This window comes from Marmota flaviventris, chromosome 1 (assembly GCF_047511675.1).
Source record: "Marmota flaviventris isolate mMarFla1 chromosome 1, mMarFla1.hap1, whole genome shotgun sequence".
NCBI lineage: Eukaryota > Metazoa > Chordata > Mammalia > Rodentia > Sciuridae > Marmota > Marmota flaviventris.
The window spans coordinates 82,799,601-82,827,426 of NC_092498.1; the positions used below are offsets into that span (position 1 = coordinate 82,799,601).

At 38.6% G+C, this 27,826-nt stretch overlaps 1 protein-coding gene across 2 annotated transcripts in view; it reads right to left on the bottom strand.

The window, feature by feature from the left end:
• The window catches only part of Igf2bp3 (insulin like growth factor 2 mRNA binding protein 3), a 138,063-nt gene that overhangs the window by 60,420 nt on the left and 49,817 nt on the right, over nucleotides 1–27,826 (bottom strand). The gene's annotated exons all lie outside the window — the stretch shown is intronic.

The following is a 27,826-nucleotide window of genomic DNA, read 5'->3' on the forward strand; positions in this document are numbered from 1 at the left end:
GATGTTGTGTCCGCTGAAAACTAAAAAATAAATATTAAAATTCTCCCTCTCTCTCTCCCTCTTTAAAAAAAAGAAAAGAGAAGAAAACTGGGTGCAGTGGCGATTGCCTGTAATCACAGTGGCTTGAGAGGCTGAGGCAAGGAGGATCATTGAGTTCAAAGCCAGCCTCCGCAGCACTGAGGTGCTAAGTAACTCAATGAGACCTTGTCTCTAGATAAAATACAAATAGGGCTGGGGATGTGGCTCAGTGGTTGTGTCCCCCCGAGTTCAATTCCTGGCACCAAAAAGTGAGGGAGAAGAGATAAAAGCAGAAGGAACTTGAAAGTGAAGAGGTTTAAGATAAATAAACAATTGCAAAATGTATAACTTATGTGGACACTGATAAACTATTTTTTAAAATGTGAAACAACTAAAATATTTGAAAATTTTTCACATTTTATAATAATTTTTGTATATGATGACAATTTGTTTTTAGAAGTCTGTACCTTTTCAAATATGTGCTACAATATTTACCAATAAGATTGTTTATATAAGATTCATTTAAAAATTATCTGATAGAGGGAGAAAGTGGTAGATAGAGAGAACATGAGATTGGCCACAGGATGGTAATTAGTTAAGATATAAGTACATTCATTTTACTATTTTCTTATATTTGTATCAGCTTCAAACTGTCCATTCTAGAAAGTTTTAAATTTTTCAAAAATTTGACATTCAAGCTCTACTGACATGCCTTACAAATGAAATCAATAAAAATTTTTCTTTTTCTTTTTTTTTCACCCGAAGTTCCTTGAAAAACACTGAACAAAAGTATGAAGCCTTAGCCAGGCGTGGTAGCCCAGGCCTGTAAGCCCAGCAGCTGGAGAGGCTGAGGCAGGAGGATAGTGAGTTTCAAAGGCAGCCTCAGCAACAGAGAGGCACTAAGAAACTCGTCTCTAAATGAAATACAAAATAGGGCTGAGAATGTGGCTTAGCAGTCAGGTGGCCTTGAGTTCAATATCTGGTACCACCCTCCCCACCCCCCAAAAAAGTATGAAGCAACAGACTGGAAGCAAATATTTAGAAACATGTCTGACAAAAATTTGTCTCAAAATATACAAAGAAATCTCTAAACTCTATGATAGAAAACCAATTTTAAAATGTTCTAAAAATTTTAACAGATTTCATCAAAAAATATGAATAGCAAATACATAGAGGAAAAAATGTTCAACGCTGTTATTAATTAGGCAAATGCAAATTAATGAAATCAATTTGCCCTCCAGGATGGCCAAACAGACAGTAGTAACAAGTGTTGGCAAGGATGTGCAGAAACTTTAACACCCATCATTCCAAGTAACATTGTAAAATGATGCAACCACTTTGGAAAACTGTCTGGCAGTTCCTCAAAATATTACACAGGGTTATCACGTGGTTCAGCAATTCTGGAAACTGAAAACATTTCCACACAAAAACTTGTACACAAGAGTTCATAGCAGCATTATTCACAATAACCAAAACGTGAAAACACAACTGCCTACCACCGGTGGCACCTGATAAGCAAATGCGGTGTGTCCACACTTTAGTGAGAAATTTAGCAATCCAGAGGAACGAAGTATCATATGAAGTCATGTTTAGCTTAATCTAGGTGCAGATAATTACATGTGTGCACGCACATAGGTTGGTGTATAAACATGGATTTTCTCCATGAGCTGAGAGTATCTAGAAGCAATGATACCCCAGTAGCAATGCTCACACACCGCCTGCCCTGACCTTGCATCCCAATACCACTCTCCAATAAAAGGAGCCAGGTTCCTTAGAGAAAAGGCTGATTAGGGAATAATCCTGGAACACCTCATAGTGCCCAAGTATGGAAATATTCAAAAGAAAAACTAACTGCCACAAGGCACCAAAGATACACAAGAGCCAACAGAGTTCCCAAAAGTCAAGCCTGGACCAATTTGAACAGCCAAGTAAAGTAGTATTAGATTACAACCAAAGGTACAAAACAAGTATTTTCAAGTCTGAATGATTGGATAAAATCAAACTATCGTGGGAAGAATTTCAAATGATTCATGTAGTTACTCTGCTCAAGAAGGTGGAGAGTAACTCCCCACTCAAGCTCAAGTATGGGCTGTGCACAGTGACTTACTTCCGAAGAGCCTAGTATGGAGGATGCAGGAGGAGTAGCTTTACAGTGGAACAATCCAGGAGATCAAGATGAATATGAAGTGGTAAGTCATGTTGACAGCAATGTACCCTTGACATGATAATATTAAATTTTCATTATATCTGAGGTCTTCCTCCCACAAAACTCATCAACCCAGTTTAATCACAAGAAAGACTTCAGCCAAATCCCAACTAAGGGGCAAAATGTAATTCTACAAAATATCTGACTACTCCTCCTAAAAAATTGTTAAGATCATCAAAAACAAAAGAGAGTCAAGAAATTGCCACTGATAAGAGGAGCCAAAGGAGAAACAATGACAACTAAATGTGACATGGTATACTGGGTAGGATTCTGGAACAAAGGATATTAGGTAGGTACTAAGGAAACCTGAATAAAGGATGGCTGTAGATTATCATAAACAATATACAACAAATGTTGGTTCATTAATTGTAACAAATACAGCAAACTAAAATATGAAATTAATAACACAAGAAATTGGGTCAGGAGTATATCCCCTACTGTCTGAAAACAGGGTTGTTTTTTTTAAATATATTGATAATTACTCTAAACCAAAAAGTTCATTTAAAAAAAAATAAATGAAGCACTGATTTATACGGCAACATGCATGAACTTTGAAAATTAACTAAGTGAAAGATTCCAGCCATAAAAGCCTGCATGTCAGATGATTCCATTACAGCACATGAAACGTCCAGAGCAGGTAAAACCACAGAGACAGAAAGAAGATTAGCACCTGACAGGGGCCAGAAAGAGGAGGAAGTGAGAAGTGAGAATAGGTTTAGGGTTGCTCTTAGGGTGATGAAAATGTTCTAAAAATTAGTGGTGATGTTCCTTAACTTAGTGAGCATTTGAAAAACTACTGAATTGTGTGTTTTTATAGTGATTTTTGAGTATCTCAATAAAGCCATTATCAACAGTTGTTAAGATACTACAGTTTGGGGCTGAGGTTGTAACTCAGTGGTCGAGAGCTTGCCTAGCACTGGTGAGGAACTAAGTTCAATCCTTAGCACCACATTAAATAAATAAATAAATGTATTTTTAAGCATACTACAGTCTTATTAGAAAGGCTAAGATTAAAATGCCAAGTATTGGCAACAACTGAATCTGCTGATGGAAACATAAAATGGTACAACTACTTTTCCAGGACAACTTGGAATTTTCTTGAACATTAAATATGCATCTTTCTTATGACTTAGTTATTCAACCTTTAGATGTTGACCAAAGAAAGCACTGAGAGGGAAAACTTTTCCCCTTGCTCACTTGGGCACAATGGTTGGCATTCACAAATGTAACTGGCCATAGAGAGATATGCAGGAGAAAAACTAAAATGTTTTCGCAAGTACACAGAAGTGTATAGCAAGGCAGCCCCCTAAACTGGTAGATGGGGTTTGATTCACCTAGCTTAGGGAGAGAAGGTGGGGAAAGAGACACCTATGGGAGGAACAAGTGGGCTTCTAGGAACAAAGGGACGTAAAGAGTTTGCAATGTTTGTTTATGCAGGAGCAAGGGGTATTCTCAGTCTCCCACCCCCACCAAGACCAAAGATAAAATTCTTAGGAAAGGAACTTACCAGCTTCACTCCCAGCAGTTTCTGCCTTTAGTCAGATTAGGAAATCTCCAAATAGGCTTCTTTCTTTATCTGCTGAATTTCAAATTCTTTAAAATAATCTTCTGGGCACAAAGGTACACACCAGCAGTCTCAGCTCAATAGGCTGAGAAAGGAGGATTGCAAGTTGGAAAATAGCCTGAGTAACTTAGTAAGACTATTTCAAGATAAAAATATAAAGGAAGTCATGCACGGGGTGCAGTGGAGCACAGCAGTAATCCCAGTGGCTTGGAAGGCTGAGGCAGGAGGATCACGAGTTCAAAGCCAGTCTCAGTAACTCAGGGAGACCCTGTCTTTAAATAGAATATTAAAAGGGCTGGGGATGAGGCTCAGTGGTTAAACACCCTTGGGTTCAGTCCCTGGTATTAAAAAAAAAAAAAAAGGAAGCCAGCCATGGTGGCACACACCTTTATTCTGACAACTCAGGAGGTTAAGGAAAGAGGATTGCAAGTTCAGGGCCAGTCTCAGGAATTTATCAAGACCCTGAATCCAAAAGGGGGTGGTGGTAGAGAGAAGGACCCTGAGGAATATAGCTCAGTGGTAAAGAGTCCCAGGTTTAAATCCCCAGGACCAAAAAAATAATAAAAATTAAAGGGGTTGGGAGTGTGGCTCCATAATAAAATACTTGTCTAGCATGTGTGAGGCCCTGGGTTCAATGCCAGTAGGGTAGAACAGAAAAGGTTGTTATATAATAAAAAGGGGGTAAATTCACCAACAGGATGTAACTCTAAATATATATGCACCAAACACTGGAGTACCCAAATATATAAAATATTAATTGATCAACAGGGAGGAATACATTCCAATGTAATAATAGAATGGAAACCCACTTTCAGAAATGGACAGATCATTCAAAAGGAAAACTGACAAAGAAACAGTTAATTACTCTCTGAACCAAATGGGCCTAGTAGACATTTAGAGCTTTTCATCCAATCACTGCAGAAAAAACATTATTCTCATCAGCACATGGAACATTCTCCAGGAAAGACCATGTTAGGGCACAAAACAAACCAACAAAAACATGCAACTGAACAACCATTGGAGGAATGAAGAAATTGAGAAGGAAACTTAAAAATTTTCTTCAAACAAATGAAAACAAACACAACACTCCAAAATCTCCAGGCTACAGTAAGAGCAGTACCAAAAGGCCTATATCATAAAAGAAGAAAGATTTTCAAAAACCCTCAAACCAACCATGTGTGTTGGTGCACACCTATAATCCCAGCTACTCAGAAGGCTGAGGCAGGAGGATCATAAGTTCGAGGACAGCCTGGACAACTTAGTGAGACTGTCTCAAAAATTTAAAAAGGGTGGTCAGGGGTAGATAGTTAAGACAACAGAATGAATCAGATATAACTTTCCTATGTTCACATATGAATACACGACAAGTATAACTTCACATCATGGACAACAAGAATGGGAAGTTATACTCCATGTAATGTATATGACAAAATACACTGTATTGTCATGTATATCTAAAAAGAACAAAAGGGGAAGTTGTGGATGTAGCTCAGTGTTGTAGAACTTGCCTAGCATGCACAAGGTCCTAGGATCAATCGTCCGTCTCTCCCTCCCCCTCATGAACAATCTAATCTTCCTGGAAGCCCATGCTGATCTTTTTAATTCTTTAGAATTCAGCCCAACAAAACACAAAACTGGGACTTTATCATAATAACCAATGAACTGCAGGTGCCTTCCTCAGAAACAACTATCACCAAAAGAAATGTTTCATTCAAAAGATTTCAAAACTTTCAAATCACTAAAAAGCACTGACCGTCACCCACAAACAAACCAATTCATAACCTGGTTGAAAACAGAACAAGAAAACCAACATGATTTTTGTCTTTTGATATGAACATTCATTACACACCACTTTATTTCTCACTCATTTAGGTTTGGAGACAAACAATTCTAAGCATGTAAAATAACTAAAACCTGAATACGGGGCTGGGGATGTGGCTCAAGCAGTATCGCGCTCGCCTGGCATGCTTGTGGCCCAGGTTCGATCCTCAGCACCACATACAAACAAAGATGTTGTGTCCGCCGAAAACTAAAAAATAAATATTAAAATTCTCTCAAAAAAAAAACCTGAATACCCCAGTAAATCTCCATTAATAAATACATACCCAGTAATACCCGTGAACTCAGATTAAAATGTACAAAACTTATTTGCTTCCCCTAAACAGCACAGCTTCCCTACAAAAATACGAAATCAAGGTAGAGACTCAGCAACTGTGCCTCCAGAGGGACACCAGTTGTGAAGGCCAGGGAGTAGAACACAGGAGGGACAGGTGTGTGATCTGGATTGTTTGATAAACAATGCAATGCCTGTGGACTCTCTCCACATATTGGGAGGGTTTCTGTATATGAAAGAAATAGCAGACATTCTCAGGGGACTGAACTAAACAGAAATTCATAGAAAGTGAAACAAACACTTAAAAGGAAGCCAATGATGTTCATTTCATATGCCAGATTCAAACAACTGGTTGTATTATGTGGAGCACTGAGAAGGATTCTGAGGCTTCATCCAGGCTCAGTGGGAGAAGCTCTCCTCCTGTGGGAGAAAAGAGCAGGGCATAAAAAGTACCTCCAATTCCCAAGCAGTGACCCCGCTCCATGGAATAGATCCTTGAGAGGCCACAAAGTTATTATGAGAGGTACATAAATCCATTCATGCTTTCAAGGTTTTATGGTAGACTGAATAACCAATATATCCTATACATATATGTCATAATTGTTTTCAGATGTGAATATAGATTGTTTGATTTTTTTAAAAAATGGTTAAGAGCTATCGATTTATAAAGGTAGAGAAGCATCTAATTCATACACCAAGGTCTTTTAGCTATGGAAAACCTGCACAACTAAAAAAAAAATAACTACTCCCAAAAGGATGAAGCAACTTACAATCACCACAAGATTTTTTTAAATATCCATGACAGAAAAATAAAGCCAGGGAAATTAAGAGTTGAAAATGAATAAAATGTCAGTGGTAAAATCAAGGCTCAGAAAATATACAGCAAGGTAGAGGTGACCCTTATACCAAACCAAACCTGGAAAGTAAGTAACACAGGCTCTACCATGTACTACAAGCTCTGTCTCTAGTTGCAAAGGGGAGCATATGAGCCAAGGTCTTCTTTTTAAACAAACATTAATTACACAGCAAGTCAGGATAAAATTCCTACCATACAGAAACAAAGCTGTGACTGATGGAAGACTTGCCCATGTTTAGTTAAGCAAGAAATAAACGAGCAAGATGAAGTCGTATCTTCTGTGGGAAAGAAATCAGATTATTTGAAATCAGAAATATTTGTTCAGCTGGGCAACTTCACATGGTCCACAATCCTGGAGTCATGGAAATGCAAAGAACACGCTCAGAGTTGATGGCATCAGATTTGCTGAGAAAGGAGAACGTGGAATAATGATGGGTGTGAGCTCAGGAGGGTTGAGCACTAATCCACCATAATGAGGCCGGCATCTGGGGGCCCAGCCTGCTCAATAGCAGCCAAAAGGAGCCCCACTCACTGATGCTTCTGACTGCTTTGCAACTCCTTTCTTCCACTAGTGAAGAAGTTGAACTTCCTCCAAAAGAAAGTTAAATTTAAGATAAAGTATTAGAAAGCTCAACCAAAGAAGCCTGAACTACACAAAACAAAGATTTAAAAACCTGCAAGATAACCTTTCCAATATACTTACTCCCTGATAGTGAAGAGCCAACACAGCTTGCACCAAGATTTCCATTTGCCTCCATCAAAAAAGAAAACAGATTATTTAAAAAAGAAATTCAGTAATTGATTTCTAGATTAATGAAACACAATGACCTGGCACAACAAGTTTACATTCTATTTTCTTATCCTGACTCTCCCTACCATCCCCACACACAAAAATTCAGTGATCTATTTAAAAAACTAATAATAACCTATGATAGAGTTAACAGTTCAGGGAGTGAACACTGATCAGCTAGTCCACTCTGGGCATTTTTCTGGGTCTTTGAAGACCACATGGGGAAAGACACAACTGTCCCCAAAGCTTAGGGTCAGTGAAAGAAACAAAAATATAAAATGCTTAGTGCAGCCATAGGGCTAAGCACAGAAAAAACAAGGGAGATACACCTAATCCAGGTGTGGCAGGAAAATGAAGGCTTTGTAGAAGAATGACCCTCAGCTGAGAGCTAAATGGTTCAGTAGGAATTAAGAAAGACAAAAGGAACAAAGTAATGCTTACTTTGAAAACACCCAAGAAATCCTGAAATGGAGAGAAAGGTGGTTGAGGAATTAAAGTACTTCACAGTAGAGGATCAGAATTTCCACCAAAGGAAGGAGAAATGCCCCGAAGAAGTGTATTAATTCATAATATGCTATACTATGCCCAGGTGAGGCACTTGTGTTATCTGCTGGTTTTCACAGTGACCCTGGGGAAGGGGGGAGGATGGGGACCTCACTGCTAATCCCTTTTCACAGTTGGAAAAGGGGCTCTTTATGGCTAAGTTCCTTTGCCCAACACCTCACATACAGTAGGAAACTGTCAAAGTCCTCATTCTCCCCATGCCACCATTCTGGTATTTGCTGATGGTTGGACACAGAAACATTATAGCCTCTGCCTTAATGTTTTATAAAAACATATTCTCCAGGGACCGGGGTTGTGACTCAGTGGTAGAGTGCTAACCTAGGATGCCTGAGGCACTGGATTTGATCCTCAAAAAATTAAAAAAAAAAAAAAAATTTCCAGGCTTATATGGAGAATATATGCACAAGGCTGTGGAAACTCTTCATAAAAATCACAATGGTTTATTTTAGTCTTGTGGGGGCTAGAGAAGCTAACTTGGATAAAATATCAAAGCTGAGTCATGCAGCAGATTTACCCGCTACACACAGTAGGCACTCAAATAATTCAACAAAGACTAATAAGGCAGAAGCAGAGACAGAGGAGTCGCAAACTTGGTGGTTGAGGGAAGTGGGGTAAAACAGCATTAGGACCATGAGAGCACTGTGCTGTCAGCTGTCAACTCAAGCCTGAGTTGAGGCACAAACCATCTCAAACTGACATCTGACTGCAGCTGCCTCTTCTCTCAGGTCTTGGGGCATCAGCTCTTAACTGGCTTTACACCAACAGTGCCTCCTCCTAACTTGTTATCTGCTGGGAATGCTATACCCGTACTCTGCAAAATAACAAGACATATTTTGTAGAAAGATTCTGTGGGTTCTGAAGACCTTTAACTTTATAATTATAATTTTCCTTATTAGAATCTCCACCCACCCTTAGGGTTGTGACCATACTTCTCCCCCGCTTCCCCGACCCCCCGCCAAAGTAGAGATTGAACCCAGGAACACTCTACCACTGAGCTAAGTCCCCAGTCCTTTTTATTTTTTGAAACTGGGTTTAATTGCTGAGGCTGCCCTTGAATTTGAGATCCTCTTGCTTCAGCCTCGCAAGTAGATGGGACTACAGGCAGATGCCACCTCACTCAGCTCTCTGCTACCATGTATTTGACATTGAAGTGCTGGCTACAGTTTATTCCTACTGTAGAATACTGAGTAATGGTCCCAAATACATCCACCTAATCCCTTTAACCCATGAATGTTACTCACATGACAAAAGGGGCTGTTGCAGTTGTGAAAAAGGACCTTGAGATGGGAAGATCACATGAGATTATCTGGGTGGACTTGATGTAATCACCGGGTCCTTATAAAACAGGCAGAGGGGGACTGGGATTGTGGCTCAGCGGTAGAATGCTCACCTAGCACTTGTGGGGCCCTGGGCTCGATCCTCAGCCCACATAAAAACAAATGAATGAAATAAAGGTATTGTGTCCAACTACAACTAAAAAATAAATATAAAAAAAAAAAAAACAGGAAGAAGAGTTGTCAAAGTCAGAAAGAAGGCACTGTAACAACAGAGGCAGAGAATGGAATGGATGCTTTTTGAAGATGGAAGACAGACCACATAGGAGCCGAAGAAGACATAACCATGACAATCTTGAAAAGGCAAAGACCAACCCTGCTGGTATCCTTGAGGCCAATTTCAGACTCCTGGCTTCTAGAACTGGAGAAAAATTACTTTCTGTTCTTTTAAGCCACCAACTTTGTGGTAATTTGTTATAGCAGCCATAGGAAACTAATACGCCTAACTCTTTTGTTTTATAACAGAATGTAAGGCAAGTTTTCTATGTCACCAGTCACCCCTGAATTAGTTTAAAATACTTCATCCTCTCATAAAAAGTAAATGAATAGTTTAATGAAATAAGAAAAGAGTAACAATAATCTTAAAAGCTGGGTACATAGACAGAAAAATAGCATATCCTATGTTTGAAAACTTTCAAAACACAGCATTAAAAAAGTCATTCACATTTCTAAGGAAGGTAGCACATTTCTACATCATCCCTCACTGAGGCCAAATGAGCCAATTTTTCTGCCAACACTGGAACAAGTGGTCATTTCTTTAGTTTAACACCAGATCAGATTATTGGCTGGTGGTTTAGGGACATGTGATATAAAAAGTATGCATCTTTAAACATGTTCTCAGTACAGCTGAGAAGCATGTGGGCACTCACTAACTGAAGCAGCAGTTGTGTGTCCTGTATCTTATTTCTCCAGAACAGAGGGTCAGAGAGCAAAACCATGTGCAAAAATTCTCCATAGTGTTATGTTTTTGCTGATCACATGTAGCTAAATCCACCTAAGACAAACGCATTTCTAATGCACCTCAACTCTGTAAGAGTCCAAAAAAACAACAACAACAAAAATACCCACAAAGCATCTTTGAATGATATCCAGGGAGGTGGTGATGGGCTTGGAGACCACTGCTGCCCTTGTCCTGCTCCTCCAGGATACATATTTTGAGAAGCAAAATGCTGTCAACCACAGCTTTACTTCACAAGCACCAATTCTATCCAAGAAAACAATCAAAGGGACATGCAGACCAGAAATAACCCAGCCTTGGAAAGCAGAGCATGTAATAAGAGTTCATCCTTCAATTTCATTCCATTTGTTACAGGCACCAAAAATTCTTCAACACACTGAATGTTTGTGTACCTCCCCCCCCCCCCCCAATTTATATGCTGAAAAATCTAACCTGCAAGATGGTAGAATTAGGAGGTAAGACTTTTGGTAAATCCATGAAAACAGAACTCCAAGAATAATAGCACCTTTTAATGGTGCACGCTTGTAATCCCAGCTGTTTGAGAGGCTGAGGCAGGAGGATCATGAATTCAAAGCCAGCCTTAGCAAAAGCAAGGTGCTAAGCAACTCAGTGAAACCCTGTCTCTAAATAAAATACAAAATAGGGCTGGAGATGTGGCTCAGTTGAGTGCTCTTCAGTTGAATCCCTGGTACCCAAAAAAAGGGAGAAGGGCCAGAGAAGTCCCTCATTCCTTCTGCCATGTCAGGACTCAGAGGATGGCTATCTAGCAACAATGAAAGCCCCTCACCAGACATCAAACCTGCCAGGACTTGGATCTTAGACTTCTCAGAACTGTGAAAGATAGTACTTTTTTGTTTGCCAGGCACAGTGGTGCATGCCTATATAATCCCAGCAGGTCGGGAGACTGAGAAAGGAGGATCTCAAATTCAAGGCTGGTCTAAGCAACTTAACGAAACTGTCTTTAAAAAATAAAAATAAAATAAAATAAATATACCCCAGTGATAAAGCACATCTGGCTTCAATCCCTATGACACCCCCCTCAATAAATAAATATGTTGTTTCTAAGCCACCTAATGCATGATAATTTGTCATTGCAGCCCACACAGGTCCAGTCAAATACCTAAGGGCCCAAGCTTTATTACTTCAGGTAAGAACTTCAAAAGCCACCTCAGGACTCTGTCCCAGGGTCTAGCCATAAATAGTAATGCAAACACATACCTAAGCTAACCATATGCACCACAGCAGAATGACTACATATAAACCAAGTTAGCTGGAAGAGCAAAAATGACTACATATGAACCAAGTTAGCTGGAAGCTCCAAAATGCTACCAAAACTGACTTTTAAATCACAATTGAAGGGAAAGTCTCTACAAGAAAATGCATTAATTGTTCTGGTGCTACAGACTAGTAATCAGAAAACTCAGATAGTAGTCCCCTTCAAGTCACGGTGCCCAGCAGCCTAATCCCTCCAGCAGACCTGGCCTTCTCCACTCAAACCCACGGGAAAAAGAGCTGCCAAAGGAAATCCATCATCAACATCACCAGCATGAACTGCTAGAAACCCGGGTACATCCTACCCTGTTATAGGAATGATCTTGGATCACTAAGACTCAAAGTGTAAAAAATATAGCAAGTCTTCTGAAATTAAGGTTTGAAAAGTCACTGTTTTTCTGGGTGCAGTGGTGCATGCCTATGAATCCCAATGACTCGGGAGGTTGAGGCAGGAGGATCACAATTTCTAGGCCAGCCTCAATAACTTAGTGAGACCCTGTCTCCAAATAAAAAATTAAAAGGGGGCTGGGGATATAGCTCAGTTGGTAGAGTGCTTGCCTCACATGCACAAAGCCCTGGGTTCAATCCACAGCACCACTAAATAAATAAATGGAATGGAATGGGGCGGAACAGAACAGAATGGGAGATGGAGCTAAGTGGTAAAAGAACCCATGGGTTTAATCCCCAGGAACAAGCAAAATAAAACTAAAAGTCACTGCTTGCTTCCACAAGGGTTGTCATAAAGAAAATACAGATTTTTAAGTACATAAAGCTAAGAAAAAATAAAAAACAATGAGGCATGCCCATTAAACCGAACTGCACATTTCTGTCATAAGAATGGATCCCTGCTGGTCGCAGTGGCACATGCCTGTAATCCCAGTGGCTTGGAAGTTGAGGGAAGATGATCACTAATTCAAAACCAGCCTCAGCAAAAGCAAGGCACTAAGAAATTCAATGAGACCCTGTCTCTATATAATAGGGCTGGGCATGTGGCTCAGTGGTTAAGCACCCCTGGGTTCAATCGCCATACCAAAAAAAAAAAAAAAGAAGAAGAAGGGAAGAAGGGATCCCTTGAGTAAAGGCAGTTTAAGTTCATTTCCATAACCATAAACTACTTTCAACAAAAGTACTGTATTATTTATGACAAACAAAGGAGGTAGGCTGGGTGCAGTAGCTTGTGCCTCAAGTCCCAGCTACTGGATACAAAATAAAGAAGGGAGGTTGATGTGGAGAATCACTGAAACCCAGGGTTCTGAGGCAAACTGGAAAATATAGAAAGACCCGACTCAAAAAAAGAAAAAGAAAAAGAAAAGAAAGAAAAAAAGAATTAAAGAAAAAACAAAGGTGGTGTTGGGATTAAAACATTTGAGTATTTTGCTTTGGTTGATGGACTAGATCTTTAAAATGAAGAATTTTTCAGAAAACAGGCATTCTGGGTGATGGCAGGGAACAAACCAAGAGAGGAAGTTAGACCATATCACAAAAGACAATTTCAAAAGCAGAGATTAAGCATTGAGAAACTTTTTATAACAGATGGACAGGGATTTCATGAAAGCTAAATATAAAACAAATCATGGCTTGTCTATTTTACTTAAAATTTTCATTTTTCTAATAACTTATTCTCATATTTTATGAAATGTGGCTGGTTGGAAATTTAAAAACAGCTGAAAAAGTAGAAGGAATGATTCCCAGTAAGAAACTTCACTCCTTAATGCATCATTTTAGAAATCTGTGGGTCCTTGGTGGTGAGAAAAAGGACCTTCGGTGACACTTGATAGGTAGAGAGCCAATTTGTCACACATCCTGAAGTGTGTAGCAAAGCCTGTGTCCTGCACAGCTTTTGAAGGTCCTAGATATTTACATGCACAAGAATCCCCTTTATCTGAGTTTACAACCTAAAATTATTTATTGTGTAGTTTTATTACATTCTGAATCTTCCAAAATGGCAACATAGGTCCCCCAAGATTCTATTTTTATCTGCTTACCATCACTGTAGAAATTCACTTAACTGAGACTAATACAACTTTAAGTTGCCCATATATTCTTATATGACCATCAATTAGTCCATTGAAAGCTTTTTTACATATGATACAAGCACTTAACAATTTCATTATGCTGAAGCTCTTGTCCAAGTACATTTTGTTTTGCTCTGTTTTTTCCAACTGTGGTACAAGTAACAAAATGTACGTTTATACAGTCCAGATGCAATAAATACATTCACATTGTTGTGCTATCATCAGCACCCATTTCAGAATTCTTTTTATCTTGCAAAACTGAAATTCTATCTATACTCATTAAGCAGTAATTCTCCATTACCTCTTCTCCCACCCTCAGCCCTGGCAACACCGTTTTACTTTCTGCCTCTATGATATGATTATTCATTTATATGTTTTCTTTGAAGAAATATCTATTCATGCCCTTCTGCCTTTTTAATCAGGAATTTCATGTGTATTTTGGATGTTAACCACTTACCAGGTTATGGTTTGCAGGTACAGGGTGGGGAGGAGTTGCTGCTGCTGCTATCATTACTGCCCAAATTCAGAGCAAGTTGGGTCAGGGAGGAGACAGTGTCTGGGGTGTAGGGTCAGCTACCTATGCTCAAATATTTGTGTACTGAAATATTCTGTTTAAATGGCTTCCCTATTATGTCTTTCAGGCATTACTTGGACATTATACCAATTTTGACATCATGTATGTAAGTGGTTAACTTTTCTGTGAATTTTAATTTAGGATTATAATTCAGACACTACACAGGAGGAAATTATAGATCTGAACAAAGAAACTCCAATAAAATTGGTGTAGAAGTCATAAATAGACTTGGAGGGAATATCAAAAGTCATCCTCATTGCTACATTTGAAATTACAGAACTACACATAGTTTATAATGCAGTGGCTAAGAGAAAGATTTGGAGGTCGGGTTGCCTAGTTTGAATTCCACTCAGCCAATGTTAGCTGCAAGAATTAGGCAAGTTTCTCCATTTCTCAGTTACTTTTTTCCTTTTTCTTTAAGGTAGGGATAGGACTTTTACCCTCCTTACAGCTAACCCTAGAACCCTCCATCTAGGGTTAGGTGTAATAATCAAATGAGATCCACCCAAAGAGGTTCTCATACCTCCCTCCCCATGATCAGTGTGCCCCACTCGTACACTATTCAGGTAACTTAAATCTGAAGGCAGAGCAGTAAAAAGGAAACAAAGAGCTAGGAATGTGATGATAAGCATAAACATAAAGGAAGAAAGGACCAATCAAATGCAAGCTCCTTGCATTTGACTTGACCAATCAAATGAGAGCTCCTTGGAAGGAGAGGGCGCGGCCTATGTGAGCATGCGTGCACACAGGGTGTCTAGGACTGGAGGTGGTGGGACTCCATCCAAGCTGTGCATCTCACACAATTCGCCTTACCTATTCTGCGGGGAGTGGAGATGCCCAGTCAAGGGAGTGGAGACCATAGGACAACTCACCCACACAAAAGGATCATAGCACCAAGATTAAAGAAAGAAAAACTGTTGCAGATGAATTTACAAACCGGAAGAATAGAATATCTTGGATTAACTGAAAACAGAATACCAAGACACAGAAAATTTAACCAAAATCACAAAACCTTAATTTCATGTAACAGTGTACAGCATTTGTTTGTTCTGCAAGCTTTTCTGTTGAGCATTTCAGCAAATATTTAGAGTAAGATTTATTATATAATCTTAAACAACAGGGACTCAAAAATGGTAAGCAGTTGTTAAAAACTGATGTTAACCCCCAGTGTTTTCTTGTTATGTCCTTCACTTGAGAGATATTTTGACAACCCAGTCTGTGTAACATGAAAGAGGCAAGGTGTTCTTATGAAATGAAGAAGTCTTTAGAGGAATGAAGGCTGAAGCTGAAGAGAATGATTCTCAAATTATGTTTAATTATCTTGCCATGAATCTGGTAATTTGTTTCACTTTTCTCAGAAGTCTTAGGTCTTGTTCTTTCATATATTATCAAGCATCTCCTCATTATGATTTGGTAGAGCTGGCGGCGGGGGGGGGGGGGGGGGGCTGTAGCTTGCTTTGGTATTTTAGTACAGTGGGCAAGAGTCCGTCTCTCTCTTTAGTGGGCACCCAAAAACCTGTAGTAGCAAATCACTGGCAACAAGTTCTAACATCTGGAATTTCTAGAGTTTACCCCAAAAATCAACTGACATTTCTAGATATTTGATTTTTAAATCGTATCCTTGGAAACATATTTCGAAGGAGAATGTTATTAAAGAATGTGTTAATAGACTGACTCAAATTTCAGCACTTATCAACCTTTGTGTTATTGGTAGCAAATGAAATCAAAACTGTATCCTGAAAAACCCACTGTCCTTTAGATATGATGTTGCCCTGGGCTCCGTTAGAAACTCACTGCAGCTGGGCATGGTGGCACACTCCTGTAACCCCAGTGGTGCAGGAGGATTGAGAGTTCAAAGCCAGTCTCAGCAATTTAGCAAGGACCTAAGCATTGTAGCAAGACCCTGTCTCAAAATGAAAAGGTCTGGGGACGTGGCTCAGTGGTACCCCTGGGTTCAATTCTTAATTTAAAAAAAAAAAAAAAAAAAGATCTTTTTAAAATTAAATTGTAATACAATTGCACAATGTACGATATTTATTGAATGAGTTACATAAAAATAAAATTCTTGCTTTATTATTGTTCAAAAAAGTCTTTTTTTTTTTAAGGAGTCTGAAATACCACATTCATTATCATCAACCAGAGTACGCCTATTAAACAATTTTGATCTTTGTATATTCAGGTACATGTAGGAGAGGGTAGGGGTTGTGGACACGAAACATTCACCAATGGAAGAATTTAGCAAGTTGAACACAGAAGTGTTCAGAAGCTGGTTGATGATGGCCAGTTGCCAAAAAGCATCACACACCTCTGTTCAACCAGCCCACTGAACATCTACCATGATCTATCAGACAGGAACCAAAAACCAAGGAACCCTGAAAAGGAATCAGTGTCTAGGAAATAAGATGTCTAGGAAAGATCACAGAAAACTAAATGCTCTCCATAGAGGGACAAATGAGGCCACTCAGCAAGGCAGAAACAACAGAGGGGGAAATGCCCTAACACTGAGGCAACCCTTGCCTTTCTGGCTGCTGATGCTAAAATTAGAAATAGGATTAAGAGTGCCCTGCTGTTCCCAATTTATTACTCCCAGGTAGGGAACTTCTCCCTCTCCCGTGTTAACCTTGAATATTTTATTCATTAAAATCAGAGGTTGGAAGCAATTAGAAAAGAGCAACAAGAAAAGGTTTCTACACACTTAAACTGAAAGGATGTGCATTACATATACATCTTTAGTGCTGAATCACATGGATAACTCAAATACATGTTCTTTTTTAAAACAAAGTCTAAGGAGGCGTCACTTAATCAAAGGTTATCTACAAGTGAGCAGTGAATTTTAAAGCAATTTACTTGTGAGCAGTCCTCTGAGAAATAAAAGGTTCAACCTGCCTCTTTGAAAATTTAGAAGGAACAAAAAAATTATAGTCCAAGAAACAAAAACTCCAGTTTCTTGATCCAGATAAAACCAAACAAGTAAGTTTTCCCTCTTTCTTCCATTGAATGCAGCTATCAATTCTAAACAGAGTAATAAGGCAACTATTTGAAGACTCTGGAAAGTAAATGACGGCAGATGAGTAGAAGAATTTGTAGTAGTACTGACCTTGAGGTAGTCTATTTACCACTTTTCTTCTTCAGGTATGTACCAGGCCAAACTCCGGGCAAAACAAAATTTGAAAGGTCTTAGTGGACACAGAAAATAACTTAGGAAAAAACCTGTCCTAGCTTCAGAGCAAGAAGGATCACCTAAAGCTGTGCTGAAAAGGAGGAACCCTGGCTTCAAGAGAATGGCTTGACTCCTGTTGCTATAGAACCAAAAAGGGAAAGAAGCCCCAGAGAACCATAAATACTAACAAGATCATGGAGAGGGAGGAGCCCAGGAAAGTCAGTAGGAAATCCTAAGTTTAGCCCCCAAATAAATAAGCTTGAATGCAAACAAACAACATACTCGGACTTTTGAGAGCTTAACCATGGGATAGACTGGCCAGGTCCTGGACTGGCAGCCACTGGGTGATGAACATGAGACCAATCCAAAGAATACTTCAAAAGCTGCAAAAACAACTGAAATTGGAACCCTAGCCCACACAAGGCTGTTTGCAACTTGCAGCCTGAACTCAGCTAAGTAAACTGTACCTAAATCGGAATCATCAGAATTCTCCACAGGGAATAAACCAGACCAGAGTCTCATAATATTCAAGATGTCCACAATACAATCCAAAATTATGTGGCATATGAAAACTAGAAAAATCTAGACTCATGAGATAGACAATGCAAATGGCAAGAATGAAACAGATGTTGAAATTATCTGTCAAAGCCTTTAAATGCACTTCTTATATATTAAAAAAAAAAAATACTCCACAAAGGGAAAAACAGAGTCCAAGAAATAGGAGATATTAATAAATTCACTGTATGGGCTCACAGCAGACTGGATTACTACAGAAGAAATTGTCTTTGCCCATGAAGACAAATCAATAGCAATTATTCCATCTGAGCAACCAAGAGAAAACAGACTGAACAAAATGAACAAAGACTCAAAGACCAGTGGGAAAATGCAAAATGCCTAAATTCATGTTACTGGTATCCTAAAGCAAGAGGGAAAAGAAAATTTTTGCAAACAAAAAGAATTTGCAAAAATGATAGACAAGGTATTCCAATTTTGGCAAGATGTAGATCTGAGACTTAAAATGTACAGTGAATCTCAAACAAGACAAATCCAAAGAAATCTATCTGGAGATATGCATCATAACTATTTATCAAAGGTCAAAGGCAAAAAAAAAAAAAAAAGAATCTCAAAAGCAACCAGAGAAAAATGACATTACTTACAGGGCAGTGGTTCTTTAAAGAGATTTATATTGCCCCCAAAAGGATATGTGGCAACTTGTGGAGGCAGAGATCTGCTGGAATCAAGTGGGCAGAGGCCAACTGTGCTACTAATGAATCCACAAAACACAACAATGCTCTGTCTTTAACAAACATATGTCAGCTATTAGGCTATAGTCTCAAAGTAAAATGATACAATATACTATGCATGCATTAATCAAAAGCTGGAGTAATATTTAATTGCAGACAAATTAGAATTCAGAGCAAAGAAATTTACCAGGGATAAAGAATGACATTACAGGGCTGGGGATGTGGCTCAGGCGGTAGCGCGCTCGCCTGGCATGCGTGTGGCCCGGGTTCAATCCTCAGCACCACATACAAACAAAGATGTTGTGTCCGCCGAAAACTAAAAAATAAATATTAAAATTCTCTCTAAAAAAAGAAAATAAATAAAATGCTCCCTTATATATATAAAAAAAATGACATTACATCATGATAAAAGTGTGAATTTACCTTTGAAGACAGGACTACTAAATGGACTTAGCAATCAGGTTTCAAAATATGAAACAGGGCTGGAAAGAAAAACACTTAAATCCATGATAATAGTGATAAATTCCAATAGTCCATTCTTAGGAATGGATAAGTAAAATTCAACAAATATACAGAACTGAATAGTATCAACCAACTGGGATTAACCTTTACAGAGCACACCACCCAATAACATGAGACATCCACCATTCATGAGAATATGATAAAAATCTACCTCAAAATTATACCCATAAAAAAAATTATTAATAGATTTTCAAGAATTATAAATACACAAGATAATGTTCACTAGCCATAAGAGATTTAAACTAGAAGTCATTAACAGAAAGGTAATAGGAACATCTCCAATCATTTAAAAACTATAAATAAAAAAAGAAAACTATAAATACATATAACTTCTTAAGAGTGGGGTAGGGGGGAATCAGTGAAACCAAATGCTGGTTTGGGGGACTTTTTTTTTTGGAGGGAGGGGGAATCAAAGATGGAAAAATGGATAACCCCCTGGCAAGATTGACAGAGATAGAAAAGAAAGTCAGAGCAAGAGGACAAAAGTTACCATTGTCAGATCTAAAAAAGGGATATCACTACATCCCCAAAGGAAGTTAAAGGTTAGTAAGGGAATATTACATAACTCTATGCATTTCTATTCAACAATCTGAATAAAACAAACCAATTCTTCAAAAACTAAATTGCCAAAATTATTCAAGATGAAGTAACCAGAAGAATCCTGTTAACTATTGAAGAAATAGTTTTAACTTTAAAAAGAAAAATCTGAGGTTTTGAAATTCTTTGTTCAGCTGATTTCACTAACAAATTCTACCAAACATTTAAAACCACAAAACCAATTCAGTATAGTAACTTTCAAAAAAAAAAAAAAAACCAGTTTCCAAACTTTTTTTCCCTCCTTCTGTATGATGGTGGGCCTTGAACCCAGGGTCTTACACATAGTAGGCAAGTTCTCCACCACTGACCTGTATTTCCAACCTCTTCCAATATATTTTGAAGTTGTTACCATGATAACAAAAATCAAAGACAATAGAACAAAAAGTACTCATGAATAGAGAAGTCCTTGATTTGTTAGCAAACTGAATCAAGCAATATATGAAAAGAGTAAAACACCACAGCAAAGTAGAGTTTACATGGTAGAAATGCAAGGTTGATTCAATATTTGTAAAATATTATTTATCATAACAGCCTAGAAAAATTACATGATCATATCAGTTTATGCAGAAGCAGCACTAGAAACAATCCAACACTCATTGATCATATAGGCTATCAGCAAATGGAGAATAGAAAGAAGGCAATATTTTCAACCTGGACATCTACAGGAAAATCTGCTAACATTTTTATGTAAGAGCAAAGATAATATTTTTTCACAAAGATTGAGAAAAGAGTAAGGATGTTGGGGTCCTAGTCAATGCTTACAGCAAGAAAAGAAAAAGAATGGAAAGGAAAAAAATAAAACTGCCTGTTTGTAATGACATGATTATCTAAGTAGCAAATCCTTAACTTTAAGAACTAATGTTTAGGAATGTCAAAGGATATAAATCAATACACAAAAATCAAACATTTCTCTATATTAAAAACCAACAAAAGGAAAACAAAAATTAATATTTGCCCATCAGCATAGCTAAATAAGTATTGGCAAGGATATGGAAAAATTAGAACACAGTACACTATTAGTAGAAGTGTAAAATGGTGCAGCTTCTATGGTGGTTCTTAAAAAACTAAAATAGGGACTGGGGTTGTAGCTCAGTAGTAGAGCTCTTAGCTAGCATGCAGAAGGCCCTGGGTTCTAGCCCCAGCATTGAAAGATATTAAAATTAAAAATACTTAAATTGCAAGCCAGACACAGTGTGTGCACCTGTGGTATCAGCTACTTGGAAGGCTCAGGAAGGAGGATCAAGTGAGCCCAAGAATTCAAGGCCAGCCCAGGCATCAATTAGCAAGACCCTGTCTCCGTTGCATAACACCCAGCAATTCCAATTCTGGGAATGTACTCCAAAGAAATGAAAGCAGGGTCTTAAATAGATATTAGATCACCTATTTCACAGCAGCATTATTCACAATAGTCAAAATGTAAAACAATCTCATGTTCGTGGATACAAGAATGGATAAACCATTATGGAATATCCACGTAATAAGATATTATTCATATCTACTTAGCTTGATCTGCTACTTGTTTATACCATGGCAATAATTGGACCCAAATTCTCATTTGATTCATTTCAAGTGCTCTCTGTTTAACTACGTCTACAAAAAGGTCTTTACATGTGAAATTAGTAGCTTTGTATAAATATAATTGTTTTTAAAAATAAAATATTAAAAACCAGAAAATGGAGGGAAAGCGTATGAAGGAAGAGGGAAGATGGAGTCCTTTTTTCCTCATATTCATAACTTCAATTTCATCCCACCAAATTTTTGGGGGGACTTTTGGTTTTTGCCTCCCCCCCCCCAGTTTATGCCATTTGGTAATCTATGTGATTTATGATTGATTCCTTCCAAATAATCTGATTGTCCTTCTAGATGAGGTATATGGTTATTATTTGACTTGTTATTCTGCTATGCATTCTTTCAAAATGTGCCAAGTGAATCCCCACACTGAGGATATACCAGTGAACAGTCCACTCTCTATTGAGCCTCTCCTTCTCCCACTTAGGATATATTTGGCCACAGAAAACAGCAAGTGTACAGGTGTTTTGAAAGTTTCCACGAATTTGGAAAGAACGATAAAAATCCCATGCAGAATAAATAAATAAATAAATGTTTTTAGAATAGGCTTTTTAAAGGGTGCTCTGTCGACTGGCCACAGAGCACTAGTGTCTGGATAACAATTACCCAATTTCCTAGCCCCAAGCAGTTAACTTCTCTTCCTCCTAGTCTTCATGCATGCATTCACACTTAAGACTAATTGTCAACCTGAACTTTGAAGAAGTATAGAATCATGTAAAACACTGCCCAGCCAGGCATGGTGGTGCACACTTGTAGTACCAGCTACTTAAAAGGCTAAGGCAGATCTCTTGAGACCGGGAGTTTAGGGCCTTCCCCAGAGCTCTGCCTGAAATACAGATGAGAGATTTATTTACCAATTATTTCTTCTTGGATTGGCCATGACTGCTAGAAAATACTACTGAAACAAAAGATCTCTCCATTTACAATGAGCACTTAATAGGTAGTCTGTGTTGTTGATAGTTTGACATAATTCAAATAGAAAGGACTGAGTATATTCACTTAAGTTACAGAACGCATATGCAGACTGTGAAATTTAAAGAACAGCTTCACAATTTAGCACTAACACAGAACCCCAAAACTGCCAACCCTGCACCTCCTAAACATAGGAGCTTGAACACATGAAGAAGCAGAAGCTGCCTGTGTATCACCCCTTATGAATGATTGTATCTACATGCTAGTTTCTCCATTTAAAAATATGAGCTACCTTTAAAAGGCTGAGTTAAGACTGACTCCTCTACAGGAAGGTGGCCAAGGGTATAGGAAAGAAGACCAAAGGAAGTATCAAAGAGGAAGCAATTAAGGGCACTTGGTGTCCTTTGGCCAGAAGGGAGAGGAGGACTACAAGACCAAGCCAGTGTGACTTCAGCAGTATTAAAGTTCAGAGAGAAGGCAAAGCAATACTTTGAGAGGAAAAGAAATTTGGTTTCAGATACCTCAAGTTTAAAAGATACCAAAGTACGTTTACTTTCCATGCAGAAACAAAAATGCAGGAGACAAGTGAAATTTGAGATGGTTTTTAAAAGGAAACAGAGAAAAGTTCACTTAGGAATAGAAAAGTACACGCCACAGAATGTTAGAGAAGAACAACCAAGATTGAGAAGATCTGCAGGGAGAGGAACTGAGGGCATAATCGTAACACAAAAATGAACCACAACAAAAGGCAGTGATTTGATCTCCCAAGAGCATGATCACACAATGACCTTCAACACCATTTCCAAAGCAGCCAGGGCAGAGCAGAGGGCCAACCCTAGTCTTTTGGGACAGGAAGATTCAAGATAAACCTGGGGCTTCTTGTACCACAAAATTAAGGAAGCTAATAACTACTGAGGTGGCATCAAAAGAACACTGACACTAACTTGAAGCTAGCAAGGTCCTCTCAGGATAATGTAAACATCATTGAGAATGATTCCAATAATACTGAAACCTAATAATATTTAAACCCATGAGCTTGTAGTTTATACACAAATTCACTGCCATCCTTCCAGAATGCCAACACACCCTAAGGGGTGAGGGGAGGGTACCAAGCATTTGTCCCATTTCTTTTATACAAACTATACCTCAGAGTATTCTAACAACTATTGAGGACAAATTCCTCCTTACAAATACATTCCAACTAATAAATGAAGAAATGGTAGAGCTCAAATACTACTAGTTCCTGCAAGCACACAATAATGAAATCTAAGCAATGATCAATGACATTTCACATCACAAAGAGACAGACACTATTTACTTCCTAATTAAAGAATATATACCACCTATATATCCTTTTGTCTTGTCAAAATAAACTAAAAGCAAACTTGTGTATAATCCAAGCCCACCAGGCATCAGAGGGATGTGTTAAGTGACCACATATGGATATAGTTCAGCAAAATAAGAATGTGGAACACTATACAGAATAAACCAACTTAAAGGAACAGGGTGGGAGAGCAGAAGGGTTGGGTATAGTGGTGCACACTTGTAATCCTAGTGACTAGGGAGGCTGAGCCTGGAAGGATTGCAAGTTCATCCTCAGCAATTTATGACCTTCAGCAACTTGGCAAGACTGTGTCTGAAAACAAAAATTTAAAAGGGCTGGGGGTGTAGTTCAATCCCTGGTAGCACATGGAGGAAAATAAGGGTGCAGGTGGGGGGCTATTGATGAGAGGATATGCAACAGAATAACCCAAAAGATCAACGAATTTTTGCCAGGCATGATGCATGCCTGTAATCCCAGCAACCTGGGAAGCTGAGGTAAAGGGATCCCAAGTTCAAAGTTGGCCTGGGGAATTTAGTGAGACTCTGTCTCAGAATAAGAAGTGTTGCCGGGCATGGTGGTACATGCCTCCAATCCCAGCAATTTGGGAGACTGAGGCAGGAGGATCGCAAGTAAAAACTCATCCTCAACAATAACAAGATCCTATCTCAAAAAGGGCTAGGGATGTAGCTCAGCAATGAAGTGCCCCTGGGTTCAATTCTTGGTACCAAAATAGACAGAGACTGACTTCTATGGGTTGAATTGTGCTCTCCAAAAAAATTCATGATAAAGTCTTAATTCCCAGTATTTCCAAATATTACCTTATTTGAAGAGTCTTTATGGGGGCAAATTAAGTTAAAATGAGGTTACTAGGGTGAACATAACTGGTCCTAATCAAAAGGGGAAGTTTGGCAACAGACACAGCAAGAAGGCTACACCACAAAAATCAGAGTTGTGCTGCCACAATCCAAGGAACTATCAGAAAGCCAAGAGAGAAGCTTCAAACAACTCCTTCCCTCATAGCCCTGAGAAGAGGCCCACCTGAAGACAACCGAGCATCCCTGACTTGAGTCTCCAGAAACATGATACAGTGAGTTTCTGTTGTTCAAACCTCCCAGTTTATGTTATTTTATTATGGCAGTCCTAGTAAATAAGACAGAGTATCTTTTAGGGATACATACCAAAGTCTTTAATAATGAGGAGATATAATGTTTAGGATTTACTCCAAAACAATCTAGAAAAGGGGGACAAGTATAGATGTACAAATAAAACAAGATTGTTCCCCCCATACTTACAATGGTAGTAACTGGTCTTCATTAGCTTATTTTTGTGTTTGATATTTTTATAATAAAACATTTAAATAAAAAGCAAGAAGACCTTCAAGATCACCTCGGGGAGGGGAAAACACATACAACTACAGAAGTACAAAAGGAAAACAAATGTCCAAGGATCACAGCACAAGGTCTTGGAAAGCTCATGGAGATAGCAGGCAGGAACCAGAAATACTTGCCTCACATGCCTGTCATAGGGAGACTGGAATTCTCCTGCATGCCAGTCACTAGATGATTTCTGAGAATGAAAGGTCTGACCCACCCCAGAGCAATCATGCACAAAATACCTACTGTCCACAGTTCCCCAAACACCAGAGTTTTCCAAAGACACTCATCACTCCTTCATCACTCAAAGCCAGAGTCTTTCCTCCAGACCTGGCCATTTCTGTCAGGTTCCCTGTCAGACTTTCAGGATCATGTTGAAAGCAAATTAGTGATAACCGAAAGAAAGAGAAACTTACGTTTTGCTGGAAGTTTCCTGATAGAGCAACCTGACTATGGGCTAGGTATGCAGCTCAGTGGTGGAGCACTTGCCTCCAGGTGTCAGTGTGGGTTTGATCCCCAGTGCTACCAAAATAACAAAAACAAAAACCAGAACAGAAACTCTGACCTCCTCCACCACATGACCTGGACACTTTCGTTACTCCACATCTGAGTAATCAGTAGTCTCATCTGTGAAGTGGGGACATAGGACTATTGTGAAGATTAAAACAGGTCAATCTGGTATCTAGCACCCAAGCACTCAGTGTTGTCATTTGTCATGTGATCAAAGTCAGGCCATTGTGAAGAAAATCACCACCCACATACCCAGTTATTATCAGCTTCTGCTTTATTTAGAGCTCTAACTTATCCTTCAATCTTTATGTGTTATTTCTAACATTTTACATTAGTGATTTCCATTACTTCTGGCTTGGTTCATGGTTTGTATCAACTCAACTGCCTTTACACATTTTCTGTTTGATTGAGTTCAAGTACTTCATGTTGTCAGCTTTATATTATCAATTTTACTTAAAATGTTCTGTCTTGGGGTTGGGGCTGTAGCTCAGTGGTAGAGTGCTTGCCTAGCACATGTGAGGCACTGGGTTCAATCCTTAAAATTTTACCCCATAAAAATGAATAAAATAAAGGGATGTATCCATCTACCACTTAAAAAAATCTTTTTAATGCTCTGTCTCATGCAATTTCTAGCTAGCATTAATTCCTGTAACCATCATGAAACAGCTAACAACTGACCACAGCACTGAAAAGCAATTTGCACTTGGACAGAAGAATGACAGGTCCTATCTTATATATGGCAATGTCCTCCATAGACCCGGTCCTAATCTCTTCACTTGAAAGTCACCCCACTGAACCCCAACCCAAGATAGTTTTCTCTCTGGATTTCCTCTCTAAGCTATTTTATATTAACTATGGTATTATTCCCCCACCACCACCAAAATAGATAACATGGCATCACTATTTTCCTTATTTTTCTTAAATAAGGTCCCCCTCAGTTTCCCTTTTTCTGCCAGACCCTGGCTTACTGACATTGCTATTTCTACTCTTAATAGTATAGCCTGATCTCCTTAGAAGGGAGGTCTCCTGCAGTCAGTCTTTTCTTCCTATAGTCAGAGTTCACATAGACAGGAAATAGACATCCTTGAGATGTTACCAACCTTAAGAAGCCGTTATTAATCTTATATAAATTCATGACCTCTACAACTCATCCTCGTTAAGTAATCTTCTAAATTCAGCGTGGATGACATAATCTCTCATTATAAGTACTTGCTTCATCTCACATGAAGATGATCATTTTCTAAGGTTTCTACCTTATATAGAACATGTGTTTTGATTTGGCCTGAAATGTGGGCATCTTTCCAGTACCCTAGGGTTTTAGCCAGAGTGGGTGGCTGATGTGAGGGTGACTCTCAGGAAGACTCTACTGCCCTTTCCTAGGACACCTTGATATTCATGTAACACTCCCTACACCACACTAGGGAAGAATTAACTGTTTTTAACTGTAAAAAGAAAGCCAAGGGTGTTTTAATACTATAGAAGTCAACTTTCTCTGAACTGGTTTTTAGGCTCTGGATTTAAAGGTAACGTCAAATACGGAAGTATTCTGTTAGGGCAATTCTAGGGCCCTAAAGAAGAAGAAGCTTTTAAGATTTCCTATAAAATCCACTTAGTTGCAAAAATTGCTTCAAGCACAGAAAGAAGCACCAAAAAGACTTTTAAAAGATCATTAACCCATTAAGTTCCAAATTTTCAATATTTGCACTCAATAGGTTAACATTTGTTGCTCAATTTAAGGTTTTACAGATGTTCCACATCTGGGACAAAATGGATTAAGATAACTCTGCTCTTGGGGTGGGGGCAGCAAGCAATATTTTATACTGCAATTTTCACCTGGACCTTTGGGTGTTTCATTGTTAGTATACCAGTTGCTTACCTCCCATGTCAAGAAGCAGAGCCCAAACCATCAGCCTGTATATACCCGGAATATACTTCAACTATAAAGAGCCCCCTTTATTCCACTGTTGGGCCGAAAATGCAACTTTCACTTCCTTAATCATACCACACAACACATACTGAAGAAAAAACTTACGGTGCTGAAACCCTTTCAGAATTTTTTCCTAACATATTTGTCTTTCAAGTTCAATTAAATCCAGGAAAAATTAAATATCTATGTGTTGAGATAAAGCCAAAGAACACTCTGTATTTTCCAGCAAAAAGGAGATTTTATAAAATGCATCCCTATTAAGTACTTGTCAGGCCACATATTCAAATCTTTGTCTTGGAAATACAGTCATTTCAGTCATGGGCAACATCAGGGTTAAAAATCTTACAATACAGGTGTGACCACCCGTACCTCACATAGTTTTCCCTAAATCTGAACTCTGGAAACATCACTCTATCAACTTCTG